At 42.0% G+C, this 16,373-nt stretch overlaps 1 protein-coding gene across 6 annotated transcripts in view; it reads right to left on the bottom strand.

Annotated features, from left to right (window-relative positions):
* The window catches only part of Elf2 (E74 like ETS transcription factor 2), a 99,428-nt gene extending 86,983 nt beyond the window's left edge, over nt 1-12,445 (bottom strand). For 2 of the 6 annotated variants that reach the window (XM_027926616.2, XM_071614663.1), the window contains exon 1: nt 12,271-12,445. The gene's annotated coding sequence lies outside the window, so the exon portion shown is untranslated. Of the gene's footprint in view, nt 1-6,668; nt 6,732-12,270 lie in introns of those variants that run through there. The other 4 variants (XM_027926615.2, XM_071614662.1, XM_071614659.1 and 1 more) reach the window with 3 other exon arrangements.
* Between the last annotated feature and the right edge of the window lie 3,928 nt (nt 12,446-16,373).

Genomic DNA, 16,373 nt, shown 5'->3' with positions numbered 1-16,373 from the left:
TCAAAATTTTAAAAAATAATAAAATAAATAAAAAGTGCTGGTGATGTAGCTCAGTGGTTAAGTGCCCTTGGGTTCAATCCCTGGTATCCAAAAATAAAGAAAGAAAATCTAAATCTAGTTAGGTTTTGTCTAACAAAGCAAACTTAGAGAAACTTTCTTTTTTACAGAGGGATAAACTGAAGTTCAGCAACCATCATTCTGAAACCCCCAGTGCAGGCAATTTTAACATTTGCCAACTTCTTCACTTTGATGATTTTAAAAAGCAGTACAAAGAACTGTCCTTTATACAAATCCTGTTAATATTCTGGTTTGACAGGATATGAATCCATTAGGGTGAATTGATCCTAGAGGAAAGTGAATAAATAGTTTAGAGTGTTATTTCTGGGCTGGAGATGTGGCTCAAGCGGTAATGCGCTTGCCTGGCATGCGTGGGGTGCTGGGTTCCATCCTCAGCACCACATAAAATAAAATAAAGATGTTGTGTCCACCAAAAACTGAAAAATAAATATTAAAAAATATTTTTTAAAAAAAGAGTGTTATTTCTTCTTCCAAACAATGTATAGCTAAAATTCACAGAGCACCTACTCTGTGCTAAGCATTATTCTAAACTCATATGTAATACTCCATTTAATCTACATAATCCTACAAAAAAAGGATATTCCTGTTTACATGCAGAGAAACTGAGACACAGGAGGTTTAAGTAACTTGCTCAAGGTCAACCAGCAGGCAAGTGAGAAAATTTCAACCCACACTGCTTTTTCTGCCTCATGATTATGCAAGATGTTGCTTTTTTTGGTTTTGGTGTTTTTTTCCTTTTCCAGTACTTAGGCTTGAACACTAGGCCTCATGAATGTTAGGTGAGTGCTAACAACTGTGAGGGAGGGGTTGTTTTGGTTTTTGATTATAACTGTAAAAGAATCATACCAAACTTCTTCCCGCCCACCCTGGGAGATCTCTCCTAACTTATAACAGAAACAGATTGGAAGTCTTGAGATATGTTAAGTGAAAATTTATATATATCTTATCTATGTAGGTATATGAATTCTTCTTCCCTGTCCAAAAAATAAAACGGTATCCTGCTTATTAGTGAATTACCTAGCTCACAAATTCTGTTCCACAAATTGTATAGGCCTGGGGTGGGGGGATTAGTATCATTAGCAATTGTCTTTCTTGTTGTCCTCTTAAAGAGTTTGTATGGTTTTTAGAAAGAATGTTGGCCTGAAATCCTCTACTAACAAGAAACAAAGATTCTCAAATAAGCCTGGTATCCTAATTCAAATTCGTCCACCTTTCAAATAAAAGAACTACCAGAAACCAAACCAAACGTTTTTGTAATGCTAAGTAAAAAGGATACCAGCAGTAGAAACTAGGGGGAAGCCTGCACCTAGTTTCCCAGTTTGAAGCCTCAACTACTTACACCAGTATCTCCCTTTACCTAATTAAGCTGAGGCTCAGGCTTCCTCCAAACAGCCCAGAACACAGCCACTTACATATATAGAATGGATGATGTATGTAAAATGTATGAGTGAATGAATGAGTGAAGAAATGCACCTGGGACTCTTCTTCCACAGATGCTGACACTCCAATCTTCAGCTTCAGTAGGGCAGAATCTCCCTTCATCTAGGTATGTCAGGGTCTCCTCTATATGTGGAGATTTTCTAGAACTAAAAGAATTCAGCATATAGTTGTACTCACAGCTATAAGGAAAATAATTAGCAGGTCATAAGCAGAAAAGAACAAGTGAAATCTGGAGGAATCTCTCCTTACCATAAGAGGTCACACAGAGCTTACTCCCTTAGCAACAAAAATGCAGCAACATGTTTGCCATGTTTATGTCCAGGGAAATCCACTGGGGACTCAGCATCTAAGGTTTTGTGGTGGACTGGTCACACAGGTACCCTCTGCCTAGCACATACCAAAATTCCAGACCCCCAGAAGGAAAGCTGGTGTCCATCATAACATATTGTATACAGGCTTGGGGAGCACTGTGAGAGCAAGTTCCCATAGGCCGGCCAAGAGCCAACGTTTTTCTAAGGATGGCCACCTCAGCCTACGATGTTAACTCCTCAGAACAGCAAGTTATTAAACTTCTCTAGATGTCAGACTCACTTGAAGAAAGAGGAAAATAGAAACCACTTCATAGCTACCATAATTATTATAGTATAGAGTCCCCACGGTATTACTATTCAGTATGATAAAGACTTCAAGACCTAAAGATTAGTTGATGACAGTGATAAGGAAGACTGAAGAAAGTTACAGCCATGGTAAGATATTAACAAAGAATTGGAGTAATTTTTAAATGGCCTTCAAATTATGGTATATCTCGGTTGATTTGACATATATAGCTTATTTCAAAAATATCTGGCTTCTACATACTAGGGCAAACTGAACATGATACATAATATATGACATAATGAGAAACACTGGAGGTTACTGTTCATCAATAAAAAATTGGAGGCTGGGGTAGTGGCTCAGTAAGAGTACTTCCCTAACATGGGTGAGGTACTGGGCTTGATTTTCAGCACCATATAAAAATAATTAGATAAAGATACATTGAAAATTCTTTAAAAAAACGTTTTTAAAAATAACCAATAGTGGGGCTGGGGCTGGGGCTCGGCAGTGGAGTACATGCCTGGCGCATGCAAGGTACTGGGTTCAATACTCAGTACCATATAAAAATAAATAAATAAAATAAAGATATTATGTCCAACTACAACTAAAAAAAATATTTTTAAAAATAACCAATAGTGATACTCTGGAAACGTAATTTGTATTTATCTTCAAAAAATTCATTTACATTAAAGCTTTTTTGTACTTTGTTTTTTACTTTTCTTTTTTGCTGTTGGGGATCAAACCCAGGGCTCTGAGCCCATAAGGCAAGCATTTTATCGATAAGCTACATCCTAATCCTCACATAAAGCTCTGAAAGACTGTATTCCACAGTCAAATGTGAAGGTATTTTATATTACTATTAGTTATATCACACAAAAAATAACTTCACTGGATTTTTTGTTTGGGGGTGTTTGGGATTTTTTTTTGTTGTTGTTATTTGTTTGTCTGCAGTGCTGGGGATCTAACCCAGGGTCCCACACATAACAGACAAGCACTCTACATCCCCAAACCCTTTTTCATTTTGAAAAACAAGCACTCTACATCCTCAGCCCTTTTTCATTTTGAAACAAGATCTTGCTAAACTGAGGCTGGCCTCCAACTGTGATCCTCCTGCCTTAGTCTCTGGTTACTGGGATTACAGGTGTATACCACCACGACTGGTGATGTCACTGTTTTTAATAGTGTAAAAGGAAAACAGTATTTATTACCAACATATTTAGAAAATCAGTCATCATACAACCACATGATATTATCTGTTCATTTTGACCCATAATCATAAACAGATGGAAATATAATTTTATAATACTCACATAAACTGGTTATGTTACTATGTGAAACTACTACATCAAGTGGGGAATAGACTATGTTCTACCACCCATCCTGCTTCCACAAAGATTCAGAGTCAAACTGGCAGCAAAATAGGTTTTACTCAAAGGTAGCTTTGAAGGAAGAGAGAAGAAATTTTTGTTTCAAATTTCCATCTTCAGAAAAACTGAAGGGCCAGGAAAGGTTTTACAGGAGGAGGCCAAATGGGACAAAAGGCAGGAAATATACATATGTAGATTTTAGCTAGGCTCTGTTAATCAGGAATGTGTTCATAGGCAGCCTTTACAATCAGTATGAGGAGTGCAGAAAAAGAAGTTATCAGGAAGTTTAGAAGTTAAAACAATTTGGAGTTTTAATTCTCAGTATGAGGAAGCTACCCTTGATTTTAGAAGAATCTGTTTTAGTTAAAGTTGTTATAAGAATCTTTGACATTGCTACAAGTGTATTACAAATTTAAAGTTCCATAGATATTGACATTTTATTTTTAGATAGTTAAATTTCAAAGAAGAAAGTGGTTTTCCCTGATTTTTTGGGGGAAAGGGGGTGCCAGGGATTGAACTCAGGGGTACTCAACCACTGTGCCACATCCCCAGCCCTATTTTGTATTTTATTTAGAGACAGGGTCTCACTGAGTTGCTTAGTGCTTCACTTCTGCTGAGGCTGGCTTTGAACTCTCATCCTCATTCCCAAGCTGTGATCACAGGCATGTGCCACCACACTCAGCTTAAAATTTTTATTGGTGCATTATTGTTGTATATAATGATGGGATTTGTTATTTCATATTCATAGACGGACACGACATAACAATTTGATTTGGCCAGCACTTCCCACCTCCCTCCCCACCTCCTATTGCTCTACAGATCTCCTTTTGATTACCTTGAGATCTGCCCTCACTTTTTTCCTTTTTCCTCTCTAGCTTCTACACATGAGAGAAAATACAGGATCCTTGGCCTTCTGAGTTTGACTTATTTTGCTTATCATAATGGTCCTGCAAATGCCATAATTTCATTTTTCTTTATGGCTGAGTAAAACTCCATTGTGTATATATACATTTTTCTTTATTCATTCATCTGTTGATGGACACCTATGCTGGTTCCATAGTTTGCTATAAAATAAGAAAATTAAGCCAGAAATCAACAACAGAATAAAATATGGGGAATCCCCAAATGTTTGGAAATTTTTAAATAACTCACATTTTTAAATAATTCACAGTCAAAGATGAAATCACAAAGGAACTAGAAAGTATTTTGAACTGGAAGAAACTGTTAAAAAGCATATCAGAATTTGTTATAAAACCAACCCAGTGTCTGGAGGAAAATTTATAGCTTTAAATTCCTAAATTGGAAGGATGAAAGATCTCAAATCAATAACTAAACTTCTATTTTAAGAAACTAAAAAAAGAAAGGCAAAGTAAATGCAAAGTAAGCCGAAGGAAGAAAGACTAAAATGGAAATTGATGAAACTGAAAACAGAAAAACCATATTAAAAAAAAACAAGACTTTAACTAAACTTGTTTCTTTAAGAAGAGCAATAAAATTGACAAAGCTAGAAAGATCAAGTGAAAAAGGATACATGCTAGAACGTAAGGAGTCAAAAAGAGACATCACTACAAGTACATACAGGAGGCTGGGGCTGGGGCTCAGTGGTAGAGCACTTGCCTAGCATGTGTGAGGCACTGGATTCGATTCTCAGCACTGCATATCAATAAATGAATAAAATAAAGATCCATCAATATCTACAAGAAATTTAAAAACATACAGGAATATCATGAACTATATGTCAAAAAATTAAATAGCTTACATGAATGGACAAATCCTTAGAAAGACAATTAGTAAAACTAACTCAAAAATTAGCATAGAATCTGAATAGATCTACAACTAAAGAAATTCAATCAGCAATTTTTAATTTCCTAACTAGAAAAACCCAGGCACAGATGCTTTCACTGGTAAGTTGTTAAGTTCTATCAAATATATTCAACAAGGTAGTAACACCAATACTTCACAAACTCTTACAGAAAATAAGAAGCAGGAATGCTCAATTCATTCCACGAACCAGTATTGCTCTAATGCCAAATCCAAAGATTTTCACAAGAAAAGAAATATACAAGGCTGGTAACTCAGTGGCAGAGGTTTGCCCAGCATGCACTGGGCACTGAGCCCTGGGTTCCATTCCAGCACTACAAAAAATAATCTTTTCTCTTTTTAAAAGAAATATACCAACCAATATTCCTTACAAATACAGATGCAATAATGTCCAACTAAAATCAACAAATCAATTTCAGCAAAGTATAATTATATACAATGACCAAGTTCCATTTGTCTGAGGAATATAAGGCTAATTTATACCTGAAAATCAAATAACATAATACAATATTAATGGAATAAAGGACAAAACCAATGATCATTTTAAAAACTAGGGTGACCAATCTTACTGGTTTGTCTAGGACTGAGGGGTTTTCCAAGATTCAAGACTTTCAGAGCTAAATTCAGGAAAGTCCTGGGAAAATTCACAGCTGGTAATGATAATATAAAAAGCATTGACAAAATTCAATACCTATTTCATGACAAACACAATGAAAAAATTAAAAATAAAAAGAAACTTCCTCTACCAATTATGATGGCAGCATTATAATCTTAATAATAAAAGACTGAATTCTTTCCTCATAAAAGTATACAGATGCCTACTCTCCCCACTTTTAATCAACCTTGTATTGGTGGCTTTAGTCATGAAAGGAAAGAAGGGAGAAAGGAAAGGAAATGGCTGAGGGAGGTAGAAAAAGAAGGGAAAAAGAATGCAGGGATGACATGAAACTGTATGCAGAAAATACTAAGGAATTCACAAACACACACACACAAAAAAAAAAAAAAAAACTAATAAATGATTTCAGTGACATTTAAGGATACAAGATCCATCTGCAAAAATCAACTGTTTCTATTATACTAGCAACAAAAATCTGACACAAATTATTAAAGATAATGCCATTAACAATAGCATCAAAAAGAATAAAACAGGCATGAACCGATCAAAAGTAGCATTAATATGGTATATACTACAATGAAATATTACTGAGCCTTTAAAAGGAAGGAAATTGTGCAATATGCAACATGGACAAACTTCGAGAACATTTGACTAAGGGAAATGAACCAAACACAGGACAATACATCCACTTATGAGGTATCTAAAATAGTTAAACTCCGGCTGGGGCTGTAGCTCAGTGGTAAAGCACTTGCCTCGTAGGTGTGAGGCCCTGGGTTCAATCTTCAGCACCCCCATTGATGGAAGTAAGGAAGGAAGGAAGGAAGGAAGGAAGGAATTATGTCCGTCTACAACTAAAAAAAAAAAATAATGAAATAAAATAGTTAAACTCAAAGAAGCCAGGAGCTGGGGTAGGAAGGAGTAAGGAGCAATAGCCATAAAGTTTCAGTTATGCAAGATGAATAAGTTCTACTGATCTGCAAAACAATATTTTGCCTATAACGAATAGTACTGTATTCTATACTTAAAAAGTTAAGGGTAGGGGCTGAGGTCGTGGCTCAGTGGTGGAGCGCTTGCCTAGCATACATGAGGCACTGGGTTCGATTCTCAGCACCATATAAAATAAATAAAATAAAGGTACTGTGTCCATCTACAACTAAAAAATGTTATTTTTTTTTTTTTTAAAGTTAAGGGTAGCCAGCAATGGTAGCACATACCTGTAATCCCAATGGCTCAGAGGCTGAGGGAGGAGGATAACAAGTTCAAGGCCAGCCTCAGCAACTAAGCCAGACCCTGCCTAAAAATAAAAAATAAAAAGAGCTAGGGATGTGGCTCAGTGATTAAACACCTCTGAGTTCAATCTCTGGTATCCAAAAAAAAAGGTAAGGGTGGGGGTAGATCTGACATTTAGTGTTTTTACTATAATTTTTTTTTTTTTACAAAAGAAATGGGAGGACTGGGGATATATCTCAGTTGGTAGTGCTTGCCTCACATGCCCAGAGCCCTGGGTTCAATCCCCAGCACCACCACCAAAAAAAAAAAAAGGAACATCCGATTTGTTCACTGAAAAATGCAAACATCATTATTATAGATGAATGTTGAAGATGATCAATAAATGGTAAAAAAATTTCATGTTCATATATTAGAAGACTCAATATGATAAGACAATAACTCTCCCCAAATTCATTTATAGATTCAATGCAAATCTCTAATAAAAATTCCAGCAGACTTTTTTACAGTAATTAACAGGCTGATCCTAAAAACTTTACACAGGACCCAGAATAGTTAAAACATTTTTTAAAAACAAAATTGGAAGGCTTATACTACCTGGTTTCATAACTTACCAGAAAGCACAATGAATTAAAACAGGTGGATAAAGATATAAGGACAGACATATATATAATGGAACAGAAGTAAGGGCATATGAATAAATTTATACATTTAAAATCAATGGGAAACTGATCACTTTTTCAATAAATAGTACTAGAATAATCCATAGAATAAAGAAGAATTTAGACCCTTGTTTCACATCATACACAAAAATTAGCTCAAAATAGATCATAAAATTGGCTGTGATTGTGGCTCAGTGGCACAGTGCTTGCCTAGCATGTGTAAGGCACTGGGTTCGATTCTCTGCACCACATCTAAATAAATAAAGATCCATTGACAACTAAACAGTATTTTTTAAAAAATAGGTTATAAAATTAAAATGTAAGAGCTAAAACTATAAAACTTATGAAAGAAACAATGGAGAAAATCCTCAAGACATGGATTAGGCAAAGCTCTTACACAAAACAACAAAATCATATCATAAAAGAAAAAATTAAAAAACCAGATTTCATCCAAATTAAAACTTGTGTGCTTCAAAAGTCCCTAATATTCAATTTAAGAAGAAAAGAGAGGGGCTGGGGTTGTAGCTCAGCGGTAGAGAGCTTGCCTAGCATGTGTGAGGCCCTGGGTTCAATCCTCAACACCACATAAAAATTAATTATTTAAGGAAAGAAAGAAAGTTATTGTGTCCATCTACAACTAAAAATATTTTTTAAAAAGAGGACAGGGGGAGGGGCTAGGACTGTGGCTCGGCGGTAGAGCGCTGGCCTAACATGGGCTGGACCCGGGTTAGATCCTCAGCACCACATAAAAATAAAGGTATTGTGTTGTGTCCATCTACACCTAAAAAAAAAATCTTAAAAAAAAAGGCAGGGGGAGAAGACCAGTCACAGACTAGGAAGAAATATTTGCAAACAACATATCTAGTAAAGGACTTATATCCAGAATATACTATAAACTCTTACAAGTCAGTAAGAAGTCATTCAACCCAACTTAAAAATGGACAAAAGATTTGAACAGCTATGTCACCAAAAGATATATGAATGGGTAATAATCATATAAAAAGGTGCTCAACACTGTGAGTTATAAGGAAGTTTGAAATTAAAACAATGAGTTAACCGCTTCATATCCACTCAGATAGCTATTCATAAGTGTTGTCAAGGATATGAAGAAAACTGGAATTCTCATATGTTACTGTTAAAAATGTAAAGTGGTACAGTCACTTTGAGACACAGTATGGCAATTTCTTCTAAAGTTAAATATAGGGCTGGGGATATAGCTCAGTTGGTAGAGTGCTTGCCTTGCATGCACAAGGCCGTGGGTTGGATTCCCAGCACCACAAAAAAAAAAAAAAAGTTAAACATATGCCTGGCAGGTGCATTTGCCTGTAATCCCAGTGGCTGGGAAGGCTGAGGCTGAGGCTGAGGCAGGAGAATTCCAAGTTCAAAGCCAGCCTCAGCAACATAGCAAGGGCCTAAGCAGCAAGACCCTGTCTCAAAATAGAAAAATAAAGAGACTGGGGATCTAGCTCAGTTGGTAGAGTGCTTACCTAGCATGTACAAGCCCTGGGTTCAATCCCCAGCACCACCAAAAAAATAGAAAAATAAAAAGGGCTGGGGATGTAGTTAAGTGGTTAAGCACCTCTGGGTTCAATCCCTGGTACCAAAAAAAAAAAAAAAAAAAAAGTTAAACGTTTCAAAGTAGTTCTACTCCCAGGTATATACCCAAGAAAAACAAAAGCCTATATCCACATTAAGACTTAAATGTTCAGGAAGCATTATTTAAAATGTTCAAAAACTGAAAACAATCCAAATATCTATCAACTGATTTAACAAATACCAAAAAGAGGTATATCCATACAAAAAAAAACTTACTATTTGGCAATAAAAAGGAATAAAACCCTAATATTAATACACGCTACAATATAGATGAATCGAAAAACATGCAAAGCGGAAAAAAATGATGTAAAAGACTATATACTGCATAATTCCATCATATGAAATACCCAGAAAAAGCAAATAAATCTATGGAGACAGAACAATTGGTGCTTGCCTAGGGATGAAAGATGAGGGGAATGAGAAATAACTGCAACAGGCCAGAGAGAACTTTTAGAAGTAAAATGTTCTAAAACAGACTTGTGATAGTTTCTGAATTCTATGTATTTACTAAAAATATTTAATCATACTCTCAAAATGAATGAATTTTTGCTTTTAATTAAGTTGAAAACCTAATTTCTTTAAAGTGTACACTCCCAAGAGAAATGAAAACATGTTCACCAGAAAAAAAAACAAAATGTACACAAACATCCACAGTATTATTCATAATGAAAAAGTAAAAAAAAAAAAAACTCAAATGTTAATCAAATGAAGAATGGGTAAACACAATAAAGTACATTTATACAATGAACATTATTCAGCAATAAAAAGCACTGACACATGCTACAATATGCATAAATTTTGAAAACACTATGAAAGAAGCCAGTCACAAAAGACAACATATTGTACAGTTTCATTTTTATGAAATTTCCAGTACAGGCAAATCTATAGATAGAAAGTAGATGAGTGGTTCCCTAAGACTGTGAGTATTGGGGAGAAATGGTGACTGCTAATGAAAGTAGCTTTCTTTCTGAGAGTGATAAACATGTTCTAAAACTGTTGAAGTTAATGGTTGCACAACTCTGTGAATATACTAAAAACCACTTAACTGTATACTTTAAATCAAACTGAATGGTATGTGAATTATATCTCAACAAAGCTGTTACCTCTTCCCCCAAAAAAGGTATTGAACTGTGAGCAGGTAAAAACATCAACACTGGCAGGGCCTACCACACCCTACCACAACTGAGGATACTTAGGACAGAAAAATCCCAGTTTGAAACTCTTTCCAACTACACTCAAGCTAATTATTTTCTAAGTGAGTGTTTATACCCTAAATGAGGTACAATGATTAATCCAAGTGTTCAGCTAAGTTTAAAAACAGGATAATATTAAATATTCGAATTTCACATGCCCAAGGTATTTCAATTTTTACTTCATGTGTTTAACTACTAGATGTCTCAATTATATTCATATGAATGCACTCTGTAAACTGTATTGTCTTATGTAAACTTTAATTATTCTTAAATTCCCTTAAAATAATTATTTTCCACTCATTAAAGTTAGAAATTCTACCTTTTGAAGAAACTCTAAAACACAGCTATCCATAGCTACCTCAGTAAACCAGACCTTCTGTGATCCTGGCACTAGGTAAAGTATATAATTCGCCTCTCGACAGAGACTCGGATAAAAAGCAAAGCAAATCTGATACCAAACGCAGATATGGTTCTCTCATCACCGGATTAAAATTTAAACCACACAGGTCAAGTAAATGTTCAAAACACAAGAAAGAGGGGGTTCAGTTTTACAATGAGGTGTCCCCATCTTAGTACTCATTTAATGAAGTACTAAGAACTTAAAGGCTATTCTGCGGGGCATCTGGCTCCTACAAAGACAGCCCAGGACGCTGGCACACCAAGAACACTAGAAACTGTGCGATCTGGATCCCTCCTGGCGCTATGGAATATTTTCTGTCCTTTACTGACGGATAAAAACCCCGAGCGGAGCGAGGGGGGCCGGCTGCCCGGCGCGCAGCGCGGCGGGGCCAGCGGGTCCGCAGCCGGCAGAGCCCGGCCGTCCCCCTCGCGCGCGCCCACGACACTCCAGAGCGCGGTCCCCGAGGGCCAGCTCCGCCAGCAAAGGACCCAGAAGGCGGTCACTGGACGTGCGTGTCACTGAGCCCGTTTTTGTTTTGTTTAAAACAGATTCCGAGCACAGGCAAGCCTCCCTACCCCCGGGAATAGGGGGAGCTGGCAGCAGGGGGCCGGCGTGGAGAGCGAGAATAAAAGAACGGTCGAGTACAACCTGTCGTGCCAGCCGGCGGCGGAGGCGAGGGAAGGTACGGGGCGGCGATAAGGCCCGACGGGGAAGGAAACTCCTGTCCAGCCCTCCCGCCGCCCCGAGCGGCCGGAGCCTCCAGGTCCCGCCCCGAGCTCGCCGCCCAGCCCCGGCGCCGGCCGCAGCCTCCCGCCGACACAGACCCTCCCAGGACGCGCTTCCTCCGGAGCCGGACCCCCTCCCTGGCCTCCCCGGGAGCCGAGGCGGGTCAGTGCAGTCCGCTCCTCGGCAGAGGTGACTCGCGCCGAGATGTAAACACAGCGCGACCAGCTGCGCGGGCCCATCCCCCCCCACCGGGGTCCGTAACCCCGTCCCACCCCGCGCCCCGCGCTCCCCGCGGGCAGGCGCGCAGCGCGCCTTCGCCTTTCTCCAAGTCCCGCTCCCGACCGTTGCCCGGGGCGCTCGGCCCCCTTCCCCCAGCCCCCGGCCGGTGTCACCGCCACAGCCTCCGGAAAACCCCTCCGCAAAGCCGGGAGCAAACAACACAGGCGCGGGGCGGGGGCGCGGAGGGAGGCGGCGGCACTCAGGACGGCAAGGCTTTATCGCCGCGCCCTTCGCGCTCCCTCTCACCAGCCTCAGCGGCCCGCGCTCTTACCTGCTCTCCACGTCGCCGGGAAGACCGCGGCGTCCCTTTCCCTCCCAGCAGGGCCGCGGACTAGCCGCTGCTGCCGCCGCCTTTGGCCGGGCGTCCAGAGGGAGCCGGGGCCTCCCCGGCAGCCCGAGCCGCTCCACAGGGAGAGGAGGAGACAAAACAGAGGCGCGCCGCCCCGCGCAGCGCCCCCCGCCCGCGCCGCCCCACCGACCCCCAACCGCCGCGGCGACGGCGGCGACACAGAGCCCGGCGCGGGGAGCACTGGTGGCCCCCGCCCCGCTCCCGGCCCCCTCCCTCCACCCCCGCTCGGCTCCTCCCCTTCGGCCTCCTGCCGCCGCCACCAGGACACTCGAGTCCGCCTCCCCCACCCCGCCCGCTCCAGGCGCTCCTCCCTCCCCACGCGGCGGGGGGGCGGCACCGCCAGTCACCGCAGCGCCTGTCAAACGCGGGCCGGCTATTTATACCCCGCGGGGCCCCACCGCCCCGGCTCCCGGCTCCCGCCTGCCAACCGAGCCTGCCCCTCGCGCTCTCGAATCCCGCCCTCCCCTCGTCGCCCAACTTCTCCCAAACCCGGCTTCTCAGGTAAAGACGCTCGCCACTAGTCCTGCCCCTGGGGGTCTGCCCATACCGCTCTCGGCTCCCCGCTCCGACCCCAGACTGCTGCGGGGGCTCTGCCGCGCGGGGCAGGCGCGTGGGGACGGCGGGGCCGCGCGTGCACCTGCAGCGCCCGCCCGCTTCTCCCCGCCGGCCGGGACGGCACGCACACTCCCTCGCCACTCTCGGAGCCCTCCGCGGGCCCGCCTGTCACCCCCATCCCCAACTCGGGACTCCCGCCTTTCTCCTCAGGGGACTCCGCACTGGGGCAGTCTGACAGTGAGGGCCAAGGGTTGCAAAAACTCTAGCCCGTGTTCTCGGGGTCCCCGCTCCCAGCCTCTGCTAAGTGAAAGGTGGGGGCGCGGGCGGGCAGGAGCGCGACGCCGGCCCCGCCCCGGCCGCTGACGCACGTGGCGCACCGCCCCAGCAGCCTCGCGCCCCTCGGCGCCGCTGCTCCTCCCCGCTCGCAAACGCCCGGCCTAGTACACCCGCGGACCCCGCCCCGTTCCCAGAAATTACCACCCGCCCAACGGCCCGGCTGCGCGGCGGTTGGTGCCCGCGTTTGCTGGCGGTCGGGCCGCTGGGCCCAGCGCGCAGCTGCGGAGCGCGGCGGGCGGCCCCTCGCGCTTCCCCGGGAGCCCGGCGCCCGCACCTAGCCTTTGTCGCTCCTCTCCCAGTCAGCGACGGAGAAGTAACTCTAGCCCCAGTATCGATGCAAGAATGAGGGAGTGTGTTGGCGAAGGAGTCTTTTGGCCCAAGTGCCTGCGAATTCGAAAACGAAAACCCAGCAGAAGCTGCACGCTTCTGGTTTCCACACTTTCACACAAAGGGGAACCTCTGCGCAGGGCGCACTCACGCGCCTTCAAGTGCACAAAAGCCAATGACACGGTACCCTCGCCAGTCCTGCGTTGCGAGCGTCTCACTAATGGCCTTTCTGAGGCATGGTTATGCAGACAAACCCTACTATATGTTCCACCACCACCATTCCCCGCTGCCGCGTTTTCTTGTATTTGTTTCTTTAACAAAGAGCACTGACTGTCCCGGTGCGCGCGGGGACTGACTCGGCTCCCCTTTCGGGCGCTGGCAGCCTCACTGCGAGGGACCCAGCGCTTGGCGCAGCATTCACCACGTTTGCTTCTGGGCTCCAGTCTTTCTCTTTTTACTGTTTCATGGTCAATTTTGAACGTAGAAGAAACCCTGAGCGGTATGAGTTATAGCTGAACTTGAAAGGAACGTGGGAACCACGGAAATTACTCTAGAGTAAGGCTCAAAGGTCAGAGAACCACAAGAGGCTCCACTGTTTTTTAAATCCCTGAAGAATCAAGAATTTAATAATCTCTTTTTAAAGTTGTTATTGCCTTTCTGTTTACATCGTGGTGAATCTTCCTTTCTTAAGTAGCCCTGGGGGTTCTTGTTCTTATTTAGGAGATTTTTACTCTTAAAATGCAGGGGAAACCTGGGTAGCATGATAGCTATCCAGAGATCCTCTTAGCTCCGATAGAGTTTTGTGAATTCCTGAGTTCTAAGACATGCAACCATTGCCACCCGTTAGAACCAAAGAATTTATGGAGCTTTGATAACATTGAAAACTTTAAGGCACAGTAAACAAGGTGCTGCAAATGGCATTCTTTCAAGGGCACTATTTTTATCCCCCATTTCTTGCAGAGTAGACTATCACTTCCGGGAGCCATTGCCCACTTGGATGTTTGCAAGTAATAGTCATTACTACTGCATCTGCATAACACTAAGAAGCATGCAAGGACAGAGCTTGATTCCTGAAGTTAAGCGAAGCTCTTACCTGCTGGGTCATATCTTTCCTATTAGCCACCTTGAGAAGAAATGTATCTCAGTGCCAATTGGAAGTAACCTGGGAAGTCCCAGGCTGATACCATTGGTAGATATTATTGTTCCCAAATTCTCACTCTCCATGCCTTCATGTACTTTGAAATGTAGAGTTTTGTGAATTCCTGATTTCTAGTTCCTTCCATTAGAGATAGAATGAATCTCCACCCTGTTGATGTTGGGTTTAGATCATTTTACTTGCCTTGGGCCAAAGGAGTAGGGGCAGAAGTGACAGTGTAATGGTTGTGGACCTGGCCTGAGGGTGTGTTGCAGGTTTCTGCTTGCCTCACTGGCACTCCTGCCTCTCACAATGTGAAGAACATGTCTGGGGAGTCTGCTGGTCCAAGAAGGATGAGACACATGGAACAGGTCTGGAACCACCCCAGTGTGCTGCCAGCAACCAGTAGAATACAGGATGTTTTGTAAGCCTTGTGTTTTGGGGTACTCTTCCCAGGATTAGTGTTGCAGTGGCTGACAGAATAACAGAGCAATCTATCTTCATTGACTCTACTTTTTTACTAAATGAAACCTTGGGTATTGGCCTTCATGGTGCCAAACTTGATATCTCTGGCACAGCTCCTTAGTAGTGAGTGGGTCTTAGACACATGCCTGTGGAAGCAGGCCAAATAAGAAACCCAGAGATTTGCAGTAGTCCTCAAAAGATCTTATATAAGTAAGAAAGGTCCAGTGTGGCCAGAAGTCCAGTAGCATGCTAAGGATCATGGAACACATCTCCATGTGGTAAATGGATTTCTTTTGCCTTTGTTTTTGTTCATTTGATTTGGTAGTTTGGTTTGCTTTGAGTTTTTAGAGTTTTGAGATATCTTTGTATTTTCTATCACATAATTTATTTCATAATTATGCATGTGATTCATTAATACATTCTCATCATTTTTTTTTTTTTTTTTGTACCAGGCATTGAACTCAGGGGCAATTAACCACAGAGCCAAATTCCTAGCCCCTTTTTATATTTTATTTAGAGACAGGGTCTCACAGAGTTCCTTAGGGCCTCACTAAGTTTCTGAGGCTGGCTTTGAATTCACAATCCTCCTACTTCAGCTTCCTGAGCCACTGGGATTACAGGAATGTGCCATGGTGCCCAGCTCATCAATGTTCAAGTAACACAAAATAAACTTTTTTAAAATTTCCAAGTCCTCTTTCCGTCTATGCTTCTCTTTCCATTCCTCACTTATCCTTCATATGTAGCTGGCCATCCCATACCTCTCCTCTTTAACAGATAACCATAAATGGTTTAACTTGTATGTTTTTAGACTTTTTTTCTTGGGCATTTATATACATATAGAAATACTTGTACAAATTAGATATGAATGGGATTACATATTATTTATATATATGTATATATATACATATATATATATAAAATGGTAGAATTATTTATCCTTTTTTCTATGTTCATTTCATCTTTGTTCTAATTATATAGGAAATTCTTTTTAAAAATCTGGCCTGTCTTCAGTGTGACAGGCTAGCCAAAGGAAGAGGTTTTTCTGCTTTTATTTTATTTTATTTTTTTTAAATTTTTTAATACTTATTTATTAGTTTTCGGCGGACACAGCATCTTTGTTTGTATGTGGTGCTGAGGATCGAACCTGGGCCGCCCGCACGCCAGGCGAGCGCGCTACCGCTTGAGCCACATCCCCAGCCCCGTTTTT

The sequence above is a fragment of the Marmota flaviventris genome, chromosome 7 (genome assembly GCF_047511675.1).
Source record: "Marmota flaviventris isolate mMarFla1 chromosome 7, mMarFla1.hap1, whole genome shotgun sequence".
In the NCBI taxonomy this organism is placed as follows: domain Eukaryota; kingdom Metazoa; phylum Chordata; class Mammalia; order Rodentia; family Sciuridae; genus Marmota; species Marmota flaviventris.
The sequence above is the reverse complement of the archived record's forward strand: the minus strand, read 5'-3'. Positions and strand labels throughout refer to the sequence as shown.